The sequence below is a fragment of the Mizuhopecten yessoensis genome, unplaced genomic scaffold, assembly GCF_002113885.1.
Source record: "Mizuhopecten yessoensis strain PY_sf001 unplaced genomic scaffold, ASM211388v2 scaffold2681, whole genome shotgun sequence".
In the NCBI taxonomy this organism is placed as follows: Eukaryota; Metazoa; Mollusca; class Bivalvia; order Pectinida; family Pectinidae; genus Mizuhopecten; species Mizuhopecten yessoensis.
Window position 1 is genome coordinate 216,793 of NW_018404667.1, and position 14,116 is coordinate 230,908.

The 14,116-nt window shown below is 34.6% G+C and overlaps 1 protein-coding gene across 4 annotated transcripts in view; it reads right to left on the reverse strand.

Moving 5' to 3' along the window:
- The window catches only part of LOC110446360, a 36,939-nt gene extending 24,391 nt beyond the window's left edge, over positions 1–12,548 (reverse strand). For 2 of the 4 annotated variants that reach the window (XM_021491478.1, XM_021491475.1), the window contains exon 1: positions 4,322–4,531. The gene's annotated coding sequence lies outside the window, so the exon portion shown is untranslated. Of the gene's footprint in view, positions 1–1,252; positions 1,296–4,321; positions 4,532–12,268 lie in introns of those variants that run through there. The other 2 variants (XM_021491476.1, XM_021491477.1) reach the window with 2 other exon arrangements.
- Between the last annotated feature and the right edge of the window lie 1,568 nt (positions 12,549–14,116).

Genomic DNA, 14,116 nt, shown 5'->3' on the forward strand with positions numbered 1-14,116 from the left:
TGGAAAAATAAGCTACATGTAGATATATAAGATTCGTCATTTCACCAAGGAATTAGACTAGACCTAGGTCCATGACTTTGACTATTTTTTATGTTTCACTTTTGAAAACGTGCGAAATAATCAGTTGTATTAATATGAAAATGAAAAATTGATTAACTGATTACATGTATCATTTAAGTCAATTTTCAACCACATGTACATGTATAATCCATTCGGATATGTGGTCACAAACACTAGCTATAGACCATTGTTATACCTGGTCACAAACGTATAGATCATTGATCTGGTCACACACTCTAATTATACTATAAACTACTTAGATACCTGGTCACAATCACTGACTATAGTTCACCAAGTAACATGTACCTAGTCACGAACAGTAACAGACGCACTACCAATGGACAACTGAAATATCTGATCACAACCAAATTTAGTTCACTGATATACATTGACACGAAACTTACTATAGACCACTGAGATACCTTGTTACAAACTCGCACTATAGACCACTGAGATACCTGTTTACAAACAATTAACATAGACCTTTGAGATACCTGGTCACAAACACCTACATTATACTTTTGACGTAACACTTCCTCAGATATCAAGTCCAGTCAAGATAAAAAAAATCAATTTGTGAGGTAATTACATATTTGAGTTGTTAGTTTGTAAACAACTTCAAGGACGAGCACTGCTTTAATATGCTATTTGCATTCATAGCCTTACGCATCGAGGTGTGAAAGTTAAGTGTATAATTTACAAAATCATAAAACATGTAGTATGGCAGGTTTTGACTGTATTGTATTGGAGATAATTTAAAAACCTTGCAGCTGTGAACACGTCAGATTTGTTACATTGTATAAGAAGCTGAAATCATTAATATAAATTTGCCTTGAGCAAATCTAAGTAATTTCATAACTGATACACCCTTAAAAGCTTTTAACTTTTTGATGTTTTGGTTTTGTGCATCCAATTAAGTGTGTTATAGTCATTTGAATAACAAAAACATATCGTCAGATGTAGATTACTTTTTAGATTTAGAATTTTAGAGATATAGTTTCAGATAGACGCTTCACGATCAGTAGATTTATTTACATACGCCACCGGTCATAAAAATTCAATTTATCATAACTCGGTCATTTTTTTTAAAATATCTAGCTGAAGTTTTATAAGGTTTTCGAATGTGTATAAACACCGGATTCGATAACAAATGTTGCTGTTATTTACTGGTTTGTATAGGTTTAATACTAACCGAAAGTATCCTGAAACCAAGCCCCTGTAGAATAACATCTTCTGATGTCGCTGACTTTATAGGTTAATTTTACAGGTAATATTTGAAGACGCTTCAGGATCTCTAGAGCTCTACTCACACATGCGTGACACCACGCCGACGATCGTAAACATTCAATTCATTAGAACTCGGTCCTTTTTTCAAACATCCAGCTGCAATTTGGAATATATACAAATAAAAGTCTTATGAATAACATGTCCTCGTATGTCGCTTACTTAAGTAGTTACTTTTAAAGATATGGTATGGCGATGCTTTCGTAACTGTACATGTTAGTACACACACGTGTCACACCGCCGATCGTACCCCATTCATCATAACTCGAGCAATTTTCAAATATAAAATTGAAATTTGGTTTAGAGGTGTAACCTTATGTACATATTTGAATTGCATGTACCAGTATATGTGTGCAATCTTATTTTGACAATTATATTGCAGCATCATTATTAATAATAATGGACAATTTAGGATTTTTTTTTATTTTACTAGCATATATCTTGGAATAAAAAAATCATAATACTTTTTTACACATCGCAAATTGTAGTTCTGAGCCTGGCATAAACTTGGTTCAAAATACCAGTATATTAATTTCCAATGTGATAAGAAAAACAGAGGGCGAATGTAAATATAAATGCAAAGGTTAACACATTTTTAAAATGGAAATAGATATTGAAAGAAAAGGTCAGTTGTGCTACATATATTTCTATAGTGTAGTGGCCATCACACTCGCCACTCTGTGGTGGAAGACCCAGGTTCAAATCCTGGTGGAAATAATAGTCCAACTTGAAATTATGTAAATACTGCAAACATATATAAACATAAACAGCTAGTTATATACAACTCATTTCCCATTACTTGGTATATTTTATATAAATATATGTATCCTTGTTAATTTGTTCTTTACTGTATTCATACAACAACAGGATATTCGAACATCTTGGTAGGCAGTGAGTATTACATTTATGATTTGTGAACTTAAGCTAGAAAATGGATTTTTTTAGTTATCAAAGTCCTGGTGTTGACCTCTTGTGAATGCCTTTTGTTCGTCATATTAACCTTTAAACCACTTCAGTTAATTTTTGAAGAAACGTTTCATGGTCAAATGCAAACCAAATTTATGAATTACATGTGGATCTAATCTACCAGGGGTTTGAGCCCAAGAGAGGTAAAATTGACTAAATTTTTGACAGTCTTCTTATTCAGGCACAGAGATACTAAAATCAAATACTCTTCATAGATGGAAAGTCATGTAGGCCTATTTTAAATTTATGAATATTTTGCTACATCTGGATCATTCATTCCTCCTTGAGAAAAGGTTAATGTTTAGGTTAAAACAAAATCAAAATGTTTTAGAAAATTACGTCGTTTTCTCAAAAAATGATGACGTTACTCTCACAAACAAATGACGTAACACTCAATACCTGCTCACAAGAGCAGATAACTCTGCAAAAAGAAAAGACGGAATACTTACAGGGTAGTAACAAATGAATGAAAAATTAATTTCTATGCATTTCAATTGTTATTATTCTGTCAAGAATGTGATCAGGATCCCATGACCATAACAGTGCATGTGATTTTTGCCGGACTATTAAAATGATCATGGATACACAGTAGGTGATAAATGTTCCCTAAGGTCCACAGGAAAAAATAAGGTATGTCATGATCAGGTTATGCGAAGTATATGTAAAGCTTGTTTTTGGCCTTACTGTAGTTTATTTGGGGAAATAACACTTTTGGGTACAAATTCAAAGTTGATTGAATGACTACCATGTGACTGAATTTTGATGCTTTGAAAATTAAGAACGTGGCCCTTCCCGAGGGCCTGTAAAGGGCAAATTGGCTGAAATGTCAACAATCTTCTTCTTAAGATCCAGATATGCTAGAATCAAACACTCTTAATGATGGAAAGTTCCTAAGTCGCTATATCTGAAATTCTGAAAATTGTCAGCAATATATACCGTATGTTAGACAATTATGTACCCGCCAAAATTGATATATCAATAATATTTGTTGGTCACTCCCAACATGAATTTCCCTCAAGGAATTCAAAAAGCCTTTTTTGTTACCCTAACGTTCTTAGCTGGGGCGCCGATACACTATCATCACAAAGGTTACTGAACTATGTGCGCTCGCTTATAGGCAGTGCTTGTTTCATATTATTTATCGTTTATATAAAGTCCCTCAAAATATAGTTTTCTACAAGAAATGATCTACCAAAACGAAATCCGTGCCGATTTGAGAAATTACATGTTGTGGCTATCTCTGTACGATCCGCAGGGGGGCCAAAAGGTCGTACAGAAGACATAAACAAAACACATTTGCCACAATATTTAAGCTAATGTTACAATGGAATTAAACGACGTCTCCATAATCTTTTTGACAGAGGAACGGAATCTATTCAAAGATGAATTAAGATCAAGCTCAATGTATGCATATCAATGTGATCTCAGTGTTAATATTTAGGATTTTCAGTGACCAAGACATTTCACAGTTACGCCAATTTTCGAAATTATTTGAATACGTTGTTGGGCAATTGAAGCCTGGGTCGTTAATGGATGATCCGGCGCCGTATTCACAATCGTTCCTCAAAACTAATATTAATTTTAAAGAAGTAAGTTTTTAACATCTCTTTCGGTTTTAACTAAACAAAATAAACTTTAATTTTAAACACGATAATATTTCAGCAGTTTTCACCAATTGATCATGAATGCCTTTTTTCAATTTCTGTTCAGGATATTTAGTACACAGGGTAGGTAGTGAATTACCATATATGTGCATGCGCTTGCAATGTGTCATAGTATGGCAGACCGTAGCAATAAAAAAAAACTGCAGTGCAGTATTCCTTTTTCGTAATATGACTGGAAATATACTATATTTATATATTACTTGTATTGAAAAGGATTAAAAACTATATACTAAGTATCAGAAAACAGGATGACTTCACTGTGCCCAGCTTTAATGACCGCATCGGTACCTGCTATATCCGGTGTCAGTCATACACAGTGATATCGTATTGCTTGTAAATGTTCATACCTGAAGAATATGCGGTGACTGCGGAGACAGATTTATTCCACACTCGGGGCTCTGTAATTTCTCTATATACAGGATACTGAATGTTGCATGTTGACTAGGTAATGCCTCTAGTTCATTGGTACACATATAGTTAAGGTATGCACGCTTAACTGTGTATTCACTATTTTCACAACTCCGGATTGTTTTTCACCAAAAACAGCTGTATATATCTCATCCAACATGTCACTGAAAACACTGCCACTATAGCTATACGACAGAGATTTAAATGCGCTAGTCTCAACAAGCAATGATGCGTTCATATGATATCATGTTTAAATCGACTTTTAAAACCAGTTTCAATAGTTCTAAATTATTAACGCTCTTCTATTCAATGTGATACAAAACTAATATAAACACGTAATACAATACGGAATCCTGACAGCTTAATCATCCCTTACAAAAATAAACAAAAAACGTATTATTAACAGGAAAGGGTCTTACTTAATCATAATTCGCTATAATCATAATACGGCATTGCTATTTTTAAACGTAGCCGTAGGAATTTCCTCCAATATGTCATCAAACATAACGGTGTAAACATTGTCGCTAAGGCTTTAAGACAGACATTTTAATGCACTACTATAAACAAGCAACGATGCATTCACATACCGATATATTTAAATTGACTTTTAAAACCAGTTTAGGGGCGGTATAGAAATGAACATATAATCGTGGGTACGGCGAGAAGGCTAGTTATACGAGGGAGTGATATATAGAAAAGTATGCTGTAAGCTACAGAAAACTTCGTTTATACATGTTATATATAGAAATTGAAATTGTCTAGTATGACTTTTGTCAAATGATGAGGACAGATATTGAAGAAAGGCGTGGATAAAGAGGGCTAGTACGACCACCATCCACTGCTATTCCTTGTATTCCACTCAATTTGTCGAACTAGCCTTTTTGAGATAAAATAAGTATTTCTGCGGAAATATATCTAATGTTTTAAGTACATGTTCCGAGCCAAGTTTTACTCCTTATTGCCATTTTTTGCACATATTGTTTTTGACTAACATATATTGTATTAACAATACAAGAAATCATAATTGAAAAAAATCGACCTTGCTCCTAGGCAATTTAAATGTTTGATATGCTGTACATATGTATATATATATTTCTGTTTACAATCAAAGTTCACTAGAGTATTTCATACAGAGTGGAATATGCCTAACCATTGACTTTTAGGGAGAAATGTTACAATATGAGTTCCCTGGTGTATTTTTACAAAGACAGTTAAGACCTAAATGTTGACATGGTAGGCAGATAATTTACTATCAAAGCATTCTGGTGTATTCCATAGAGAGGTAGAAACACGTCTACACGATGACCTTGTTATGTTCAGTTTCATATGTACAGTTTCATATGCATTGATGGACAGGTAAACAAGGTTGGCGGGACAACATCGTAGCCGGTTACCGTCAGCCGGATTTTTCTCTGGTAGTGCATAACCTGAACTCGTTCTTGTTTTGAAACATGTTTTAACATATATAATATAAATACACACATATAACGTTTAGCTATTTCCATAAAGCAAATACCAGGAAGTAAGACAGCAATGGATGAAAAGATGGTGAATCATGATTATATACAATCAACTAACATTAAGAAAATAAGACTTTTTCTACACAAGCCTGGCAAACACAGGATTGGTGTTTTCGGACCAGGACGACATTTTCAGTTAATACCTTGCTCTCATAAACAGGTAAAAAAAACAACTTTAATTTCAATGGGAACCAAGTGGGAAACTGATTTATATGTTACTTTGTAACATTAAATTGTGAAGAATTTACCAACGAATCCATTGAACGTTACGTCATGTGCATGCAATATATCTTAACAATGTCACAATCACTCTATTCCAAGGGATTATTGCCACATCCTCCTTTAAGTAGTGTAATTTCAATTCCTCATTACATAATAAAGTTTTGTAATTTTCCCGCCAAACTGTTACCAGGTGTAAATATCACTATCACCTACAACCTATTATAAGTGCTCAAAAAACATAACAAATGAAACGAAATTAAATAATTATGAGAATGGTTTCTTCATACTTACCATGGTACGTTTAGGGAAGGAAAGGCAACGAAACTCAGACAAAATATTGTTAGAACAATGCAGACACATGCCAATGCAATTTTGTGTGAAGTGTGCGAACGATGGTATTGTTTAGACCTTCAAAACATTAAAACAGGTCTTACAAGGATTACAGTAACAGTAATTTAGCGACTAATGAAAACTTTTGTTATGTTCATTAACATCGTTGATATTAAGAATCGACCTGCATTATTGCACTACCCATCCTTTTTTTTACCTCGATTACATAAACTATTTGTAAATCTGTATTCCGAATGACAGTTATTACATTCGATCGTTTATTGTAAAATAGCTAGATCCGTGACTTAATAGTTTGGATTAAATCAACTAAATTGAATTGTTGAAATATCAGATGTATGACCATTGTTAGCCTTTAATTATAACTGATGCATGGCCATAAATTTATCGGCGTATTGAGGCCCGGATTATATTGCGAAATTTGGCGTGTCTGTGTATAATCAATACCTTCTTGGTGTATTTATTCTTAATATATATATGTAAGATACGTACCAAAGAATTCGGGGATTGTTGTTGCATTACGGATATCATTACCGATAAGAAACATCTAGATCCGTGTCTGCCCTTTACAAATAGAATATGCATAGAACTTAACACTTTAGATTAAATAAGGTGTATTGTCACAGTCAACCCTTCATGAAACCTGACGCGTGACCATATTTTACGGTGTATTGAAGACGGAACATATTGTGGAATGTGGTGTGTCCGTGCCTAATTTATACCTTCTTGGAAACTGTTATATCTCTTTTTGTAATACATATATGTAAGATACCTACCTCAGAATTCGGGGATTGTGGTTGTGCTTTGTTACAAAATATACAGGAAGGATCAACCGTGTTTTACTGGGATTATACTATGGTTATATTAATAAGCAAACAACTATTTTACGTTCGTTGTTCATTTTTTTAACTTGAAACGAACGGAGCTATACGTTTTACCAACAAACATCCGAAAAATTCGTCACAATATACGTTATCCTCTCAATCAAAGCGGCCCCAATGAAAGCTGGGTCCACGTCCGAGTACTTTGATCTTCCATATGTGACATGCATGTGAATTGCCGCTATAAGGTAGATACGAATGTGTGAGATAAGTACGACCGACACAGAGCCGAGAGAGAGTAACCTCTTATCTGCGGTCACTCCGCCTTGGCAGACAACGAGGTTTAAATAAATTTATAATGCATTTAAAACCGTAGTTGCTAATCTCGAGAGACCATCGTTGCTGCCATACACTTTTAGTGGCCGATCGTATAAAGGGTTTAAATCTGTATGTGACAGTTTGATATTGGTCTGCTCGGAGTTTAATGCATTTCAGCTGTTTTTAATTCCGACGTGGCTCAGAATCCATAGCAAATTACTTTTTTCGCTCTTTTGAGATACAAGATATGCGGAGAGAGAAATGTTGTTTATAAGTATTTTTAAGTTGTTACTGCAGACTTTAAAGGAACGATAAAGAGTCAGAACAGACGACTGCCCTTTTGACGCGGTGTTCATCGATTTAGTCAAGAGCGAAACCGATGGCACACGTTTCTGAGACCCCTTGTTAACGACGGACACTATATGATACAAGTAGTAGAGTTAGAAGGACATGCAAGCCGCATAAAAAACACATATTGCCCTAAAAATAGATCATGATTTTAAAAGCAAATTTCTAAATTTAGACCTTGATATCTTGAAATGTGTATCTGCACGCTGAATACGCAACAATGATAACCAATGTATCAATCACATACTTGTGTTAATTGGACTTAACGATGACCTGTAGACGAATACTCTACAAGAAGAGTTCCCTGATGTATTCCATACAGTGGTAGTTAAGCCCTTAACGTTGACGTAGTAGACGGAACCTCCCTGAGCCCCTTTTGTATATATTACGCAAGGTGTATTGTGATCCACGCTCTGATTTTGAAGATAGATACTCATCAATCTGAGCCCCTGTGTGCATTCTATGCACCGTTTATTGTGAACCTCACGATGACCCTGTAGACGGATACTCTACAATCTGAGTTTGATTTCGTATCCTTAACACCAGTTAATTTGGTCAACACGATGACACAGTAGACGGATATTCTACAATCTGTGATCAATTGTTTTTATTTTGAAAATCTCTGTTCATACATTCTGATCGGGTTGCAACAGTCATTGGTAATCGGAACTCTTTGGAAATCTGTTACACAATCATCACAAAAAACATTACAAAAAGCATGTTTCAAAAGCAAATTAAAAAAAATGCAGACTATATATTGTCAGTGGTCTTCAGAGATGTAGTAGAGTCAATAACATTCTTAGATATAGACCCCTCCTTCCTTTTTCCTTTTACGAAGCCCCGAACCCATTTAGGTTTATCTTGTTATTAGAGTTAAACGTTTATAGGATACTAACTGATGGGAACCGGTGTTGTGTTGTAGAAATTGTTAAAAATGGAATGAAAAAGAAACATTAACTGAGACCCTATGTTCCTGGACGGAATTTGTTCATGCGCGATTTTCCTAATTACCCAAGTGAAATTAATTGCTTAGTCTATGAAATTTCATGGTAGGTTTTGACAGGGATTTACCGTGTTACCCATGAAGCTCACTTCGTGATCCCGTGAGCGCGCGCTTATAATTGACGTCAATACCTTTTAACGTATGCTATGTACAGCGTAGTACAGTACTACTTACTAAGTAACAGTGTTTCTCAAGAGACTGCAGATGCAGAATCGTTACGACATCCATTTATGTTGTTTTTTTTAAGCAATGCTTTTTTTTAATAAAACAGTAGTCGCCTTGTGCCTGGGTTTCGTATGTTATGAAAACATTACGTTTGACTACTTCACTATACGGTAGCTTAGACTTTGTCAATTTTTCTGACGTAACATTTCTCCTTTTAGAACAGATTCACCCCAGCATCACTAGCTTGCTTTGTTTACAAGCGTAATAGTTTTTGTTTTCAAGAACCTGCTCCGAATTACATGGCTTCCGATATCGATGTCGACTGTTGATGGACAATCTCAATTGCTTTTACACATAGTTATTGTCATAATATCATTGGATGCATCAGAAACACATTTTTTTACCAAAGTATATTAGTTTTATATATGGACGGGAGGTTGGACGGACAGACTGTATATGGCAACTATCGAATAAACTCACTTAATGTATGTGGTTATGTATAAAGAAAAAAAATGCAGTTATTAAATCGCAAGAGATCTGTCTAAAGCATGGTGTACTAGAGCTGTTAGCGCTTGGTAATGATGGCTAGTAAGCATAACCATTTACTTAATTGGTAAAGGGTAATTTAACGTTAACAAGTAGTCACGCAAGGCCAAATTAAACATAATCATATATATAAATATGTATCACTTGATAAAAGAAGGGTTAACATTACTTACACAAACTATCACCAATTAAGTCAACAATTTACTAATCAGGTATATCCAATCATCCTGTACATTTAAGGTGCCACCTTACGTCAGCACTATTTAACCGAGATAACACAAAGAAGAACAAAAATGTTTATCACCAACAGTCTTTTATACAAGTTTGCGGTAAGGACTGACCTCTATTTTTAGTATTTGAAAAACGATAAAACGTACACAAAAGAAATATGACTGATATAACATAATTTCTTCTAATATGCTGAATATGAAAATTAGTCGTACACAATAAGAATTGGAGATTCAACGTGAGTGTGCTTTACAAGTGGCGACAACAGGGATGAACACATTTAATTGCGTACAGAAGTCTAGTTATATATTTTATTGGTTGTTAACTTTTATAACTGTTTACTTTGAGTCAATGAGCCGTAATGCTCAATCAAGAAGAAAAAATATTCAAACTTTGCAGTTCTAGCTTTATAACCTATTTAACGTTAATTAACATTACCAAACAATCACAGAACCTATATATATAATTGTATTCCGGTGTGAATAAAACATTTTACGAACAAGTTCCACATTGTAATATTCACACATTTAGCATACTATAATCACTACCGTACATCAGTATACCCAGCGTTTACTTAACATGATGTAATCACTACTATTATAATAATTGTTGCACAATATACATGCTACAAACATGTATTGTTCATTACTATATTTTTATTTAGTTTGTCATTTTCTGTAGTATATACGCATGAGAGTTGAACGCATACCAAGTGACACTATATTCATTAAAACCATTCAAGCATGAACGTCTATTGTAATCTAAAAGTTTTTCCCTCGTGAGTTTTCCCAGGCATTACACAAACTCATTTTCATTATGCCTTTGCTTTCAGAAAAGTACATTATGCCAAAATGAATTAAAATGCATCGCAGCTATTCCGTCCTTTAGAAATGTCAATTGGTGTACTGTTGAAAAAGAATGGGGGTTATTAAAACCCTTGATAATGTGAGTATCCAAATACAGATAGGTACTGATTAGTTACAAATCGCATAACCAGTAAAGAGGGAACGGGATGTTGCCTTACTGCACAGCAACGTGCTGCAACATTAATTTGCAAAAAAATGTTTGCAGTCCGAATACAACATATTTTTTTCTGATCGGTTGAACAAAATTGGATCGACAACCAACTTGCGACCAGGCCCAGCCGGGTGTGAAAACGTTAGGACATAGCTTGGTCGTTGTGTAAACGGAAATAGTCATATAATACCTGATAAATGGCAGTTATAATAACGTTAAAGACCAATGGAACAATGGTATTTATAAGGATGAATCAAGATTATTTTTGTCAGTTGATGATGGGAGGCGTATAGTTTTGGGACGTCCTCGTTAACGCCTTACCACCATTTGCGTCGTTGAAAGGGGGGGGGGGGGGTTGGTGTGATGGTGTGTCATTCGAGTGGTTAATCTCTTAGGATCTTAGAAATTGGAATAAGAAGCATTATCGAAACAATATTGTAAAATATAATATGTTCTGACGACAACACACCAGTGAATACTAGACGCGTCGATGGGGAAAGTGTTAACGTTTCAATTATCTATTATTATTACATGTTCAGGATCGAGCGTCAAAATCAGACATCGAACACGCAGGAGCTGGTTCAAGCTTAGCCAATGTAAAGGACAAAACCCTGACTCGACTTATCAATTTATTACAAATCCAATGCATGACGTCGCTGCAGCATTATTTTCTGAACGAGTGCTAGTAATAAACATGCACCTAAGGTTACTTGACTTTAACAGTGATGACACCTTTTGAAGTTGATTCACCTGGGAATTAATTTGTGTTTGATGACAAATAAACTAACCAAAGGTTCAATTAATAAATTGAAAATAAGTTGCATGTAATGCAAGGCTAGTTAAGTAATTTTAAATTATGGCAGTTTCGAATGACGGTATCGCTTTAATGAACGATTCAGTGACGCCATAGTTTCTGACGTCATACTACTTCCTGAGAATATCAATCTTGAAAATATCCTCGTAGATATTTTTTGAAGTATTAATAAATAAATTTGTACAGTAACGTTTTTGGCTACATATATCACCAATACAATAAAAAAAATCAGTGATATCGTTAACAAAAAACAATATCAATACTCGTTGATGTTGTCGTAAATACCGCAATGTTATTGCAGTAGTAAATAGAAGTCTAACTTCAGTGTGGTTAGACAATCGAACAACCACTAAAATGATGTTTTCCTAAAAAGCATTTAGCTTTAATCGAAAATGTTTTTGTTTTTTTTGTATATACTATAAATTTTAAAGTGCTGTCTGTATCTTCAAATTCAATTATTTGGAGGAAAATGCGCAAACGACATCTCGGATATAAGCACACTACGTATTAACAGAACTGCCTTTTAAAATACATACCTGTAGACTTCAGATTAAATCGAAGATAAACTGTCAATTGTCAACACCTCTAGCTTCTTTATGTTTGTATCTCTATCTCCAATGCTGATTCCAAAAAGTCACAACTTCCTGTTTAGGAAGCGTAAAAACAAGCAATACCCTCGTACATTGTGTATCTTAATCAAGAGCTCTCTCCTTCACCATATACTTGTTAATGGATTGTATATACGCTCCCTACTTAAGCGATCGTGTTAAAACTAATACCAGACAGTAACGCGATCACACGATCCTAACATGTGGGCCAGCTTTAATAATCATTTCTAGTCTGGCATAACATTAACGACAGAGACTTTATAAAGGATTTAATCTGCGACTTTCAAGACTGTCATTTGATACGGTAATTTTGTTAACGTACCACATACCAGGCTAACTCCAGACCGCGAGCTGATTACAAGAAAATGGTTATGAGAAGTTGTGAATACACCATCCACGTTAACAGCCCCTTGATTGTCGGCAGAACCAAAATAATTAATCATCGATTTCCTCGTAACAAACAACTATTACTCACAGTTTTTAATCGAGATTTATCATGTATATATCGTCAAATTAATGTCCATATTTTTCTTACCAGTATTGTGCACTTTTGTTAAAAAGTGGGGGATCATCATATCCCTTTTTTTCCGTTATTGGTATACCGCTTACACTGTCGATGAGTTAGTGCATACATTGGTTCCATGTTAAAGGGGTCTAAACCAAGATCGGAAAAACAACAACAGTGCACCTGTGTCAACAAAACCGTTTAACGTAACAGTCTTTCCTAATGGACAGATCTCATTCCGATTATGCGTACATTGATAAACCGGATCATGTCATTTATTTATTGAAAACACGTTTTAAGTTAGACTTTATTAATATATTTGTAGATACGCACTGCTTTAATATCTGTAAAACCCACACAAGATAAGTAGTTATTACATGTCGGTCCTCTTTAATATCAGATTTGGCCAACATTAGATTGAGAAAAAGAATGTTTTGCATACAGGAGTGTAAAGCAGCATAAAAAAGCATGACATATCAAACGTTTTTCACATGTTGTATTATTGTTTACTGACCAGACAACAAGACCAAAACCTTGTATTTTGTATTTGTTTTTGACACACCATTTTTATATAAACATTTCTGATGAGTTTCAGAAAAAAATCATATTTCATAAATAAACTCAATTCAAAATTTAATCCCCCTAGGTTCTTTCAAAGTCCACTGTCATTCATATATGTTCCATGCAGGAATATCAATGTTTTGAAGTTTACAACAACTTACGTTCTAATGAATAAAAAAATAAATATTTGGAGAACATTTATTCGCCACTCACTCCGGACGTCTGGACGTCACTCTGTCCGGGACCTTAAATTCGAACTTGATAGCCAAATGAAGTTCTAGTGATATATGTGGGATGGTAAGGCGATGTATTACACACAACCGTTTTGTTTTACGCAAAGTTACATTGAGATCAAATGTTGGAGTTGTTGTCTGGATCATTATTTCTGTCGTGATGAAGATAACTCAATAACAATTTACTTATATATGCAGAATGGTAAAGCGTTGTGTTATGTATCACTTTTGGGTCCTGACCCTTAAGGTCAATGTCACAGTGAGATTAAATGTATAATGCATCGTCCAGGGCATTACTTTTGACTAGCTGAACATATGTCAATCAAATTTAAGGGTTATATATTAGAAGAGCAAGGCGGTGTGTCGCGTATATCCTAACAGATTCACATGCATTTACATGGTGATGGTTATCTCGCTGATCTAGATGACTTCAGGAAATTAAAGCAAAACGGAGTTGCGTACAACCAATTGTTCTGA